This window comes from Eubalaena glacialis, chromosome X, assembly GCF_028564815.1.
Source record: "Eubalaena glacialis isolate mEubGla1 chromosome X, mEubGla1.1.hap2.+ XY, whole genome shotgun sequence".
NCBI lineage: Eukaryota > Metazoa > Chordata > Mammalia > Artiodactyla > Balaenidae > Eubalaena > Eubalaena glacialis.
In genome coordinates, this window is record NC_083736.1 from 38,602,437 (window position 1) to 38,615,974 (window position 13,538).

Sequence of the window (13,538 nt, forward strand, 5' to 3'; positions counted from 1 at the left end):
AACCAGTGGTCCAGTCACTTTCTTACCCAGTCCTCGCCTCAATTGAAATTGGTGGCTCTCAATATTGACCATACAGCTGAATCAACTGTGATGACTGATAAAATACCAATGCCCGGTCCCAGGCATTAAAAACACAAACACACACTCGGTTCCTTGTGATTAATAGTTATCAAATAAGTATCTGAACTAAAGATAATCCAACATGCTTGAATCAACTATTGATTAATGTAGAATGCAATTGCAATATACTGTAGTATTTTATTTGAAGGCTAATATGGTTTAAGTTATTAAATACACACACATGTACGTGTATACATGTATGTATTTCCCCCCTCCTCAGGAAACAAAACACTCTCATTGGTTTTTACAGGTAGAAACAGTACACCTGGATGCATGTGGTCAATCAGAAGACAGAGAAAAGTTCTTCATTTACAGTAGGACACTTATGATACTTTTGCCTTAAAGTGTAAGTTTGTCTTTATTCTTTCAGAGGACAGGCAAACGAATATAATCTAACCTAGACTTAAACATTTCTCTGAGATCATATGAATCAGTTGATTTCATCCCACCATCAATCATCAGGACATCAGTTACACTACAGTTTCAAATCTCTCTCTTCAAGCAACCTAACAAAGCTAAACTGGAAGGAAAAGAAATGGTAATAGCATACCTTTCAGAACTCTATAGGAAAAGGACCTTTTTGATAATCACTCAAAACTGTTCAAAGACTTTTCTCTGTGAGAAGACAATATAACAATGTGAGTCAGGACTCCCACAAATGTATTCATTCTCAATCTGGATGTCTTACTTGTGATTACTTATCCTGACAATAGCAAGCAATTTCAGGAAATGTTTAGAGTAATTGGTTTTTGTACACACATTAAACCCTTGGGACTCTATTTATATATACGTTTGTGTAGTATGCTTCAATTCACTACACCTTTTGGATACTTTCCAAGATCTGTATGTGGGATCATTTTTGGTCAATAGAGTCAATTCTTTACTTTTTCCTGTTTGAACAAAGGTGAGGAAGAAAACATAGCTTCTCCCCCAACCCTTTTAGTAATAGGAGAATGAAGAAAGCTAGGAAGAATCAAGAAAAAAGGGAATACTGATACCAAAAAAACCACCAAAAACGTGTTTAAGTCTGTGAATGAAAAAAAGGAACCAAATCCTTGGTTCTTTAGGCTACTTTTATAATGTGAGGCAAAGAAAATGAGTTTATCTCTGAACTATTGATGACCTGAAGATAGGTCACCAGTAAAGAGTTTCAAAGATCTGTCTCTCAGTGACATCCAGGGGTTAGAAAAGGTGAACCAAATTTAGTACACTAAAAAGACACTGAAAAATCTTTTAACTTCTTTTGGGATTTAATCCATCAACTGGAAACTCAGTGGAAACTGATAAAAATTTAAATGAGTATATAGTGTCTATAATTTTAGCAGGACTTGATTATATTTATTTCATCAAAATGCTAAAAAGACACAGGATATAAGAAAATCTGGCTTGTTTTCCCATCTTAAAATGGGGAGGAGAGTGTAATAAAATGTATGTAAAAACTTCTGTATTACACTTATTAATTATACTTGAATGACAGTTTAAGGAACAGCAAAAATTCAGGAGGCCTAGGTTTCAGTCTGGCCTAAACTCTTTTTTTGAATCTTGAAATTTCATCCTTATATTTTTAGTCTATGGTACAGTCGATTCTTGAATAATTATGGGGGGGGAAAAATACTGACAGAGGTAGTTGTAAGCCATCATTATAAACTACTATCTTTCTCATATTTCCACTAATTCTGGCCAGGGTATTAATCAAACTGGAATGATAAGATAATTGACGGCATTTCAGATTTGATAAAATCTATACTCTTTATCCAATTCTTTAAGAATACTGAATATTGATTGGGATTATGGCACAAGGTTCTACTCAAGGCAGTTGGCTGCTTTCAGAATACTAAGTTTTAAAGTAAAGGGTCAATTAAACTAGAATATGTTACAATTGAATATTTGCTATTACTTCCCTAAGGTTTTGAAAAGAATGTAGCTGTGTCTCTATGCAGACACAGAATAATCTCCTCTAGCTTTCATTAATGTGAAGAAAGGTCATGTCTAGGAATTGAACAATTATGATACCAAAAGTAAATACAGTTGGCCCTCTGTATCTGCAGGTTCCACATCTGTGTATTCAGCCAACCATGGATTGAAAATATATGAAAAAAAAAGTCTAGAAAGTTCCAAAAAGCAAAACTTGAATTTGCACTGGCAACTATTTACACAGCATTTACATTGTATTAGGTATTGTAAGTAATCTAGAGATGATTTGAAGTATATGGGGCATATGTGTGGGTTATATGCAAATAATATGCTATTTTATATAAGGAACTTGAGCATCCATGGAGTTTGGTATTGGCGGGGATCCTATAACCAATCCCCTGCAAATACTGAGGGACAATTGCACATCAAAAGGTGACTAGAATTAAACAAAATTATGCTAGAATATAGAATAATATATTGGTCTCCAGGATAATAGGATAGATTTAGCAAATGCATCTAAATTAACTTTTCTCCCCGAACCCATTAAAATGAGAGAAAAGGGGCTAAAGAAAATGTCTTAAAGGACTGGGAGAATGAGAGAATACAATAGTAATTAATAATCAAATTTTGAAAGCAAGAAAGCAGATGGAATAATGGTAACTGGCTTAGCATTCATAGGAAAGCCAAATTGCAAGGAGAAAATAAGAATAGTTCTCAGAACCAAACTCATTTACACTACAGAATTCTCAGGAAGCACATGAACTGGCAGCACCAGATAACTCTGAGAAAGAGATTGTGGGGCTAAACTAACAAGGTTTGAGTGAAATCTATTAGAGAAGCAGTTAAGAGTCTTAGATCCTCCTCCTCTACTCAATCCACTGGGTAACTACCCTGCCTCATCCTCACAGAGGTCCATTTTCTGGAGAGGGTAAAACACAGGGTCTTAGAACTGGGGACAGAAGGCAGTTGAGGAAGTGGATACTATATGAAAAGCAAGGGGTTTATGTGATCACACACAAACTGAATGTAGACAGCCCATCCCCATTTCCCATTAACAGGGGGGAATGTTAGAAGCTAGATCTTTACCCTTCAGGCAGGAAAGGAAAGATTTTCTATTGAATATGTGACCAGCCCAGAAGGAAAGACCTAAAAATAATGACGTTATATTGTTCAAACCACTCAACCAGATCACCTTCCTTGAAATCCAAAGTCAACAAGTTCTGCCACAAGTTCAGAGTTTTCAATCAGCTTTCCAACCTCGGCATTGTTGGCATTTTGGGCTGAATAGTTCTTTGTTGTGCAAGGATGTCCTGTGCATTGCAGGGTGCCTAACAGCGTCTCCAGCCTCTACCTGGAGATGACAGTAGCACCCCCTCGGCCAGTTTTGCCAAGCAAAAATGTCTCTAAACGTTGTCAAATGTCCCTCAAGAACCACTGCTCTATTCCTAATCATAAGTAGATAACCAACCTCCCAAAACATCTGGAGAAGAGTCTAATTTGGAAGACAGAGATCAAAACAGAAAGTGCAACTTAGAGGAAACAGACTAAACAAGAAAAAAACTTCCAACTACCATTAATGTCCTTGGAAAGATACTATAACTATGAAACAAAAACAGAACTTTCAGAAGACAAAATGAGGGCTCTTGAAAACTAAATATATGAAGAAATTTAAAACTCAATAGAAGGGCTGGCAGATAAAGTTGAGGAAATTTCCCAGAAAGTAGAACCAAAAGAACAAAGAAACTGGAAGGGAGGAACTCAATCCAAGAACATTTCCCAGACCTTAAATCCTGAGTTGTCCAAATTAAAAGGAGCCAGAAGGGGGAAAAGCAAAAAATAACATACAAGAGAACTCCCATAAGGTCATCACCTGATTTCTCAGCATAAACTCTGCAAGCCAGAAGGGAGCGACAAAATATATTTAAAATGATAAAAGGGAAGAACTTACAACCAAGAATACTTCACCCAGCAAGGCTCTCACTCAGATTTTTTTTTTAACATCTTTATTGGAGTATAATTGCTTTACAATGTTGTGTTAGTTTCTGCTGTATAACAAAGTGAATCAGCTATATGTATACATCAAAAACTTTACAGACAAGCAAAAGCTAAGAGAATTCAGCACCACCAAACCAGCTTTGGAAAAAATGCTAAAGGAACTTCTCTAAGCAGAAAAGAAAAGGCCACTACTAGAACCAAGAAAATTACAAATGGAAAAGTTCCCCAGTAAAGGCAAACATAAAGTAAAGGTAGAAAATCATCTACATACAAATATGATATAAAACCCAGCAATTGTAAGAAGAGGAGAACACAAATGCAGGATATTGGAAATGCATTTGAAATTAAAAGGCCAGCAACTTAAAACAATCTTGTGTATATATAGACTGCTATATCAAAACTCATGGTAACTGCAAACCAAAAATCTACAATACACACACACAAAAAAGAAAAAGGAATCCAAACACAAAACTAATGTTAGTCATCAAATCACAAGACAAGAGAACAAATGAGGAAGGGAAGAAAAAAGACCTACAAAAACAAATCCAAAACAATTAAGAAAATGGCAATAGGAACATACATATCAATAAGTACCTTAAATGTAAACGGATTAAATGCTCCAACCAAAAGACACAGACTGGCTGAATGGATACAAAAACAAGACCCATATATATGCTGTCTACAATAGACCTACTTCAGATCTAGGGACACATACAGACTGAAAGTAAGGGGATGGAAAAAGGTATTCCATACAAAGAGAAATCACAAGAAAGCTGGAGTAACACTACTCATATCAGACAAAATAGACTTTAAAATAAAGACTATTACAAGAGACAAACAAGGACACTACATAATGATCAAGGAATCAATCCAAGAAGAAGATAAAACAATTGTAAATATATATGCAGCCAACATAGGAGCACCCCAATATACAAAGCAAATACTAACAGCCATAAAGGGAGAAATCGACAGCAACACAATAATAGTGGGGGACTTTAACACCCCACTTTCATCAATGGACAGATCATCCAGACAGAAGAGCAATAAGGAAACACAGACCTTAAATGAAACAGCAGACCAGATGAACTTAATTGATATTTATAGAGCATTCCATCCAAAAGCAGCAGAATACACATTCTTCTCAAGTGCACACGGAACACTCCCCAGGACTGACCACATGCTGGGCCACAAGGCAAGCCCCGGTAAATTTAAGAAAATTGAAACCATATGAAGCATCCTTTCCGATCACAACACTATGAGATTAGAAAAAAACTACAAGAAAAAAACTATAAAAAACACAAACAAGTGGAGGCTAAACAATATGCTACTAAACAACAAATGGATCACTGAACAAATCAAAGAGGAAATCAAAAAATACCTAGAGACAAATGAAAATGAAAGCACAATGATCCAAAACCTATGGGATGCAGCAAAAGTAGTTCTAAGAGGGAAGTTTATAGCAATACAATCTTACCTCAGGAAACAAGAAAAATCTCAAATAAACAACCTAACCTTACACCTAAAGCAACTAGAGAAAGAAGAACAAGTAAAACCTAAAGTTAGTAGAAGGAAAGAAATCATAAAGATCAGAGCAGAAATAAATGAAATAGAGACAAAGAAAACATCAGCAAAGATCAATGAAACTAAAAGCTGGTTCCTTGAAAAGGTAAACAAAATTGATAAACCTTTAGCCAGACTCATCAAAAAAAAAGAAAAAAGGAGAGGACTCAAATCAATAAAATTAGAAATGAAAAAGGAGAAGTTACAACTGACACCACAGAAATACAAAAGATCATGAGAATACTACAAGCAACTGTATGCCAATAAAATGGACAACCTGTAAGAAATGGACAAATTCTTAGAAAGGTACAGTCTCACAAGACTGAACCAGGAAGAAATAGAAAATATGAACAGACCAATCACCAGTAGTGAAGTTGAAACCATGATTTAAAAACTCCTAACAAACAAAAGTCTGGGACCAGATGAATTCACAGGCGAATTCTATCAAACATTTGATAGAGGGATAGAGTTAACACCTATCCCTCTGAAACTATTCCAAAAAATTGCAGAGGAAGGAATACTCCCAAACTCATTCTATGAGGTCACCATCACCCTGATACCAAAACCCAACAAAAATACCACAAAAAAAGAAAATTACAGGCCAATATCACTGATGAATATAGATGCAAAAATCCTCAACAAAATATTAGCAGTCCGAATCCAACAATACATTAAAAGGATCATACACCATGATCAAGTGGGATTTATCCAAGGGATACAAGAATTTTCAATATCCACAAATCAAACGGTGGGATACACCACGTCAACAAATTGAAGAATAAAAACCACATTATCATCTCAACAGATGCAGAAAAAGCATTTGACAAAATTTAGCACCCATTTACAATAAAAATTCTCCAGAAAGTGGGCATAGAGGAAACATACCTCAACATAATAAAGACCATATATGACTAACCTACAGCTAACATCATACTCAACGATGAAAAGCTGAAAGCATTTCCTCTAAGACCAGGAACAAGACAAGGATGGCCACTCTTGCCACTTTTATTCAACACAGTTTTGGAAGTCCTAGCTACGGCACTCAGAGAAGACAATGAAATAAAAGGAATCCAAATTGGAAAAGAAGAAGTACAATTGTCACTGTTTGCAGATGACATGACACTATACATAGAAAATCCTAAAGATGCTACCAGGAAACTACTAGAGCGCATCAATGAATCTGGTAAACTTGCAGGATACAAAATTAATACACAGAAATCCCTTGCATTCCTATACACTAACAATGAAAGATCAGAAAGAGAAATTAAGGAAACAATCCCATTTACCATCGCATCAAAAAGAATAAAATACTTAGGAATAAACCTACCTAAGGAGACAAAAGACCTGTACTCTGAAAACTATAAGACAGTGATGAAAGAAATCAAAGATGACACAAACAGATGGAGAGATATACCACATTCGTGGATTGGAAGAATCAGTATTGTCAAAATGACTATACTATCCAAGGCAATGTACAGATTCAATGTAATTCCTATCAATGCAATGATAGGAAAACCAGACAAAAAGCAGAGCTGGAGGAATTGGGCTCCTTGACTTCAGACTATACTACAAAGCTACAGTCATCAAAACAGTATGGTACTGGCACAAAAACAGAAATATAGATTAATGGAACAGGATAGAAAGCCCAGAAATAAATCCACATACATACGGTCAATTAATCTACAACAAAGGAAGCAAGACTATACAATGGAGGAAAGACAGTTTCTTCAATAAATGGTGCTGGGAAAACTGGACAGCCACATGTAAAAAAATGAAATTAGATCATTCTTTAACACCATACACAAAAGTAAACTCAAAATGGATTAAAGGCCTAAATGTAAGACCAGATGCTATAAAACTCTTAGAGGAAAACAGAGGCAGAACACTCTGACATAAATCGCAGCAACATCTTTTCTGAGATGTCTCCTAGAGTAATGGAAATAAAAACAAAAATAAACAAATGGGACCTAATTAAACTCAAAAGCTTTTGCACAGCAAAGGAAACCATAAACAAAACGAAAAGACAGCCCACAGAATGGGAGAAAATATTTGCAAACAATGCAACCAACAAAGGATTAGTCTCCAAAATTTACAAACAGCTACTGCGGCTCAATATTAAAAAAACAAACAACCCAATCAAAATATGGGCAAAAGACCTAAATAGGCATTTCTCCAAAGAAGACATACAGATGGCCAAGAGGCACATGAAAAGATGCTCAACATCGCTAATTATTAGAGAAATGCAAATCAAAACTACAATGAGGTATCACCTCACACCAGGCAGAATGGCCATCATTAAAAAATCTACAAACAATAAATTCTGGAGAGGGTGTGGAGAAAAGGGAACCCTCCCACACTGTTGGTGGGAATCTAAACTGGTACAGCCACTATGGAGAACAGTATGGAGGTTCCTTAAGAAACTAAAATTAGAGCTACCATATGATCCAGCAATCCCACTCCCGGGCATATACTCAGAGAAAACCATGGTTCGAAAGGATACATGCACCCCAGTGTTCACTGCAGCACTGTTTACAATAGCCAAGACATGGAAGCAACCTAAATATCCATCAACAGATGAATGGATAAAGAAGATGTGGTATATTTATATGATGGAATACTACTCAGCCATAAAAAAGAATGAAATAATGCCATTTGCAGCAACATGGATGGACCTGGAGATTATCATACTAAGTGAAGTAAGTCAGACAAAGACAAATATAATATGATATTGCTTATATGTGGAATCTAAAAAAAAATTATACAAATGAACTTATTTATAAAACAGAAATGGACTCACAGACATAGAGAACGAACTTATGGCTACCAGGGGGGAAGGGGGGGTAGGGATATATTGGGAGTTTGGGATTTACATGTAAACAGTGCTATGTTTAAAATAGGTAACCAACAAGGACCTACTCTATAGCACAGGGAACTCTGCTCAATATTCTGTAACAACCTACATGGGAAAAGAATTTGAAAAAGAATAGATACATGCATATGTATAACTGAATCACTTTGCTGTACACCTGAAACTAACACAACATTGTTAATCAACTATACCCCCATATAAAATAAAAATTTTAAAGAAAAGCACCCATGAAGTACTCAGCAAAATAGATAAGACACATGTCCACACATGCCACTGTGAAATTTAAGAACCCTAAGGGCTACAAAACGTTCAGATTTCCAGCAGTAGGGGTAAGGGTGCTCAAGGAGGGGAGGATGATATAGTTCACACACAATGGATCAGGCACTGCAATGGCTTCTGATCTCTCAATGGCAACACTAGAAGCAATGAGACATTAGAGCGACACCTTCAGAATCATGAAGGAAAAATATTTCTAACCTTTAAAGTCTACATTGAGTCAGAAAAATCAATAATAAAAAAACATTTTCAGACATGAAAAAGCTCAATACATTACTTGCCATGCATACTTCCTGAAGAAATTATTGTAGGATGTGTTTGCTAGAACAAGAGAGTGGACCAGTAAAAAAGGACGCCAAGGGACAGCAAACAGGAGATTCAACACAGGAATACAAGAGAGTGAGATCTCAGGCTGCCAGCTAAGCACTGAGCAGAGGTTAACTAGAGAGCCATCAAAGATTCCCAATGCCACTGATCACCTCTTTAACTTGAAAACAGAAGAACCACGTAATCTGGGGCCAGGTTCCTCTGTTTTGCTTTTTCTGACCAGGGGCTGATGAGATTCCTGCTCCTCTCTGCTGCCTCGATCAGCAGAGGACTCTCATTTCAGCCCACAGCAGTGCTCTCAGGAATAGCTGAGCGGGAGGCAGCCTCAGCGAGCTGAAAAGCAGGAAATGCAGAGCAGAGCATGCCCCCTGACCGCATTCCTGCTGGATGTTCAGTACCCAGCGCTGCACTATAGCACGGATGTCCTGCCTGTGAAGAGCCCCATGTTCTGGGATTTACTCGGGATTTTGCCAACGGACTTGCCAGCAAGGGCTCCTATATGCTCTCAGGTATCTGAAGCCAGACTGTGAACAAAAGGTTCTGTTCAGCTTCTCTTCATCTGAGTCTTCACACAATAGTGGTATTATTGCCCTTTCTTTACACAGCTAAGTTTGTGCTTGCTACTCAGTTTTTAATGAATAAACAATATACTGTTTAGGGATATATACATAGATGGTAAAGCTATAAAGAAAACCAAAAGGAATCATTAGTATAAAAGCCAGGGTAGTGGTTACGGGGAGAAGGAGACTGTGACTGGGAAGGGGCACACAGTGGCTTTTAAAGGTACTAGTAATATTCTATTCTTAACTTGGATGATGGATTCATGGGTTTTCATTTCATTAGTATTCTTTAAAATACACACACTCGCGTGCACACACATAAACTGTATGCACTCCTCCACAAATATATTTCCCAGGTAAAAATAACATTTTAAACAGCTGAGGGTACATCCCTAAGATCTCGCTAATCAAAAGAGGTCTTAATTTTTAAAATATCTGTACAATACAAATTATTTTAAGTGACTTGATATATATAAATGAAGAAAAACTATGTTTACATTCTCAAACATAAAGTCAGTATTGACTATGTTCATTGTAATTCTACATCTAATTGAACTAAATTTAATATACATTAAGTTGTTACATGTAAATTTTGGAGTGACATCTATAATGTAAAGTTCTCACCCTGTGAGAGGTTTACAGACAAAAACTTACATCGTATATGAGGAAACCTTCAATAAATGAGGTGAACTTCCTGTCCATATCACAGGCCTAGAAGCTTCATCACATTTATAATGAATTGTGCAATGTACTACAATAGATGTAGGAAAACCGTGAAGAACAACAACCAATTAACCAAAGGGAAGATAAGGGTGGGGGAAATGAAGACCAAAAACAAATTCATACACACACACACACACACACACACACATACACACAAACATACATACATACAACACAGTTGACATATAGTCAGTCCTCATTATTTGCAGATTAAGTATTTGTTAAGTCACTTACTAAAATTTATTTGTAACCCAAAATCAATATTCACAGCACTTTCACAGTCATTCACGGACACATGCATAGCAGTGAAAATTTTGAGTCACCTGACACGTTACCAGCTGAGGTTGAACAAGGTGATGCTCTGCCTTCTTGTTTCAGCTCTCACTGTAAGCAAGTGTCCTTTTTGCCATTTAATTAGTGCATTTTGTGTTTTTTGTTGGTGATTTCACTGTTTATAATGGCCCCCAAGTGTACTGCCGAAGTACTCTCTTGTGTTTCTAAGTGCAAGAAGGCTGTGGCATGTCTTATGGAGAAAATACACTTTGGGTAAGCTTCATTCAGGCATAAATTACACGGCTATTGGTCATGAGTTCAATGTTAATGAATCAAGTATACATATGAAATAAGGTGTCTTTAAACAGGTTATGTATTGATTAGTTGAAGAAAACATGACAGAAGGCTCACAGGAACCTAACCCTGCATTTCACCTAGGAGCAATGATTCAGTATTTACTCATTCAGTGTTCATGGCAACTTTTTAGAACATAACTACCACAAATAATGAGCATCGACTGTGTATGTGCATAATACACACATATGTATGTGCATTTAATTTATGTAATATATATGCAATATTATGTTACATGTATTGGCTGGCCAAAAAGTTCGTTCAGGTTTTTCCGTAACCCAAACGAACTTTTTGGCCAACCCAATATTTATATTAGAAGATAAACTCAATGAGTGTACGGTATACATTAGGCCCTCATGAAATATTTGGTGAATGATATCAAAGACAAACTAGGAATGAACAAACCACTGAAAAACTTATATCACAGAATTTTACATAAACATATACAATTTTGAGAAATCATGGTACTTCTAGGTATTTTTCCACTTATTTACTAAATCTGCATCTTGCTACTACTGTCTATACAGTTCTGATGTTAGGAACTGAGGGAAATAGATGGTGGGTGGGCAAAAAGAAAACAAAGCAAAAATATAATAGTAATGATGACAATATTAGCAGTAAGAACATAATACTGAAAATGATACTCTATAGACACATAAATGTATATAAGAATGATACCTAATAGATATAACAATGGTCCTTTTCCTCTTATTTCAACACTGTTGGTTTAGTCATTACCACTAAAGAAGAGCTTATCATTCCATCTATAAATCCTTTCCTTGTCTTCCTGTTTCTTTGTGGTAGTGAAAGGGGAACAGAAATGTTGTTCTGAAACGTTTTTTCTCTTTAATACTTCTGGTACCCACTCTCACCACCAACATATACACTTTCATAAACACACCAAACTGAGTTACTTTAGGTATAGTGACTAAACCAAAGGAAAAAAGTCTGCCTAATCATAGTTACTGCTAAAGAAACACACATAGAGTGGGAAATTATTAAAATCAAAGTCTGAGGAACTGTTGCCTAAATGTTAACAATTAAAGACCTGACAAAGGAATTAAGCTCAGTACAGTTCAGATCATTCCTTGAAAATAGAAAGGGCAGGCTTATTTGAAAAAGTTGGCAATGGATCTCCAAAATGCTAACAGAACAAATTTGGCTCAACTGTCAAAGATGAGTAATTCATAGTGTTAAGACTAGCATTTACTAACTTGGAACCTGTATTGGCATAATTAGTACTTCTGTCAAACCTTGACAGTTCAGTGAAAAATTTAGCAGGCCTTGCTTTAGATTTTATATAGCACATCATCCTCTGGTCTGAGTCTACGTATGCTACATTCACCGTTTACTACTTTTATGCAAGGACTTCAGGGCATACATAGCAGTCTCTGCGGATCCAGAAGTTCTGGGAAATCTGATTGGTATATGTGCGTGTGTGGGTGTGTTTGAAGGGCTGGGGTTAGTTAGAGCCAAGATAGAGGGATATGGACTCTAGGTCTTTGTTAGCTGGTATATGATGGAGCATGTATCAAGGAGAGTTGCTGAGAGAGGAGAAAAAAATATTTTTGTAACAGATAAGAAACAGGGAAAAAGGGACATAGACATAAGAGGAAAGAAATGAAAAAGAAAACACATAAAGGACTGTAAGATAAACATATCCCGAAGTAAGAACTCTGACTTGGTTGTACATGTTTTGGCCTTTTTAGCTCAATATGTAAAGAACTTTCACAAATAGATATTGAAGCAGTAACATTTTAAAAATTCTATTGATATTTGCACATTTTATCTTATTCATTTATCTCATTTTCCCTAATGGAAATAAGACCAAAAAAATACAAAGAACAAACAAAAAACGATTAATAAAGCAATTCTTACCCTCAGGACACTCCCAATCTAATAGATTGCTATAGGTATATGTACATAATTTCAGTATATTATAGAACAAAGTATTGAAACAGTATAATATAAAGAATTTATTATCTGTGGATAGGAAGGTGGTCAGAGAAGGCCTCTATGAGACAGGGACACTTAGGAGGGCTTAGAAAGGTGAATAAGAGTTTTATTCAGGCCAACAAGGGAAAAGGGAAAATTCTAGAAATAAGTAGTAGCATGTGCAACAGCCTGGAGCCAAGTCAAAGCATGGCATGCAATGGATACTAAAAGCTGTTTGGTATTGCTGGCATGAAAAACTGGAGGGTGAGAAGTGGCTGGAAAAGGAGAAGGGCGTCAGAGATCACTGTGACAGAAGAATGGAAGATAGGATGAGGAGTGAGTGGGGGCCAGTCAGGAAGTTATTACATTAGCCTAAGCATAACATGATAAAGACCTAAACCAATGCCTCAGTAGAGGCAACTGAGAGAGACTTAAAATAAATTGACAAGACAACGTACTGAATGATTAGCTAGGGGATGGTTGGGGGTTGGTTGAAAGAATGACGTACAGATTTCTGGCAAAAGTTACAGGGTAAATAATGATACCACCAAATGAGAGAGCGACTACTATAGGAGAAAGAACTGGTAGAAGAAGAAAGAAGCTGAGAAAGAAAGGAGACACATGACTGTGTT

The 13,538-nt window shown here is 36.3% G+C and overlaps 1 protein-coding gene across 8 annotated transcripts in view; it reads right to left on the reverse strand.

Moving 5' to 3' along the window:
* The window catches only part of CASK (calcium/calmodulin dependent serine protein kinase), a 414,851-nt gene that overhangs the window by 327,902 nt on the left and 73,411 nt on the right, over positions 1-13,538 (reverse strand). The window lies entirely within an intron of this gene.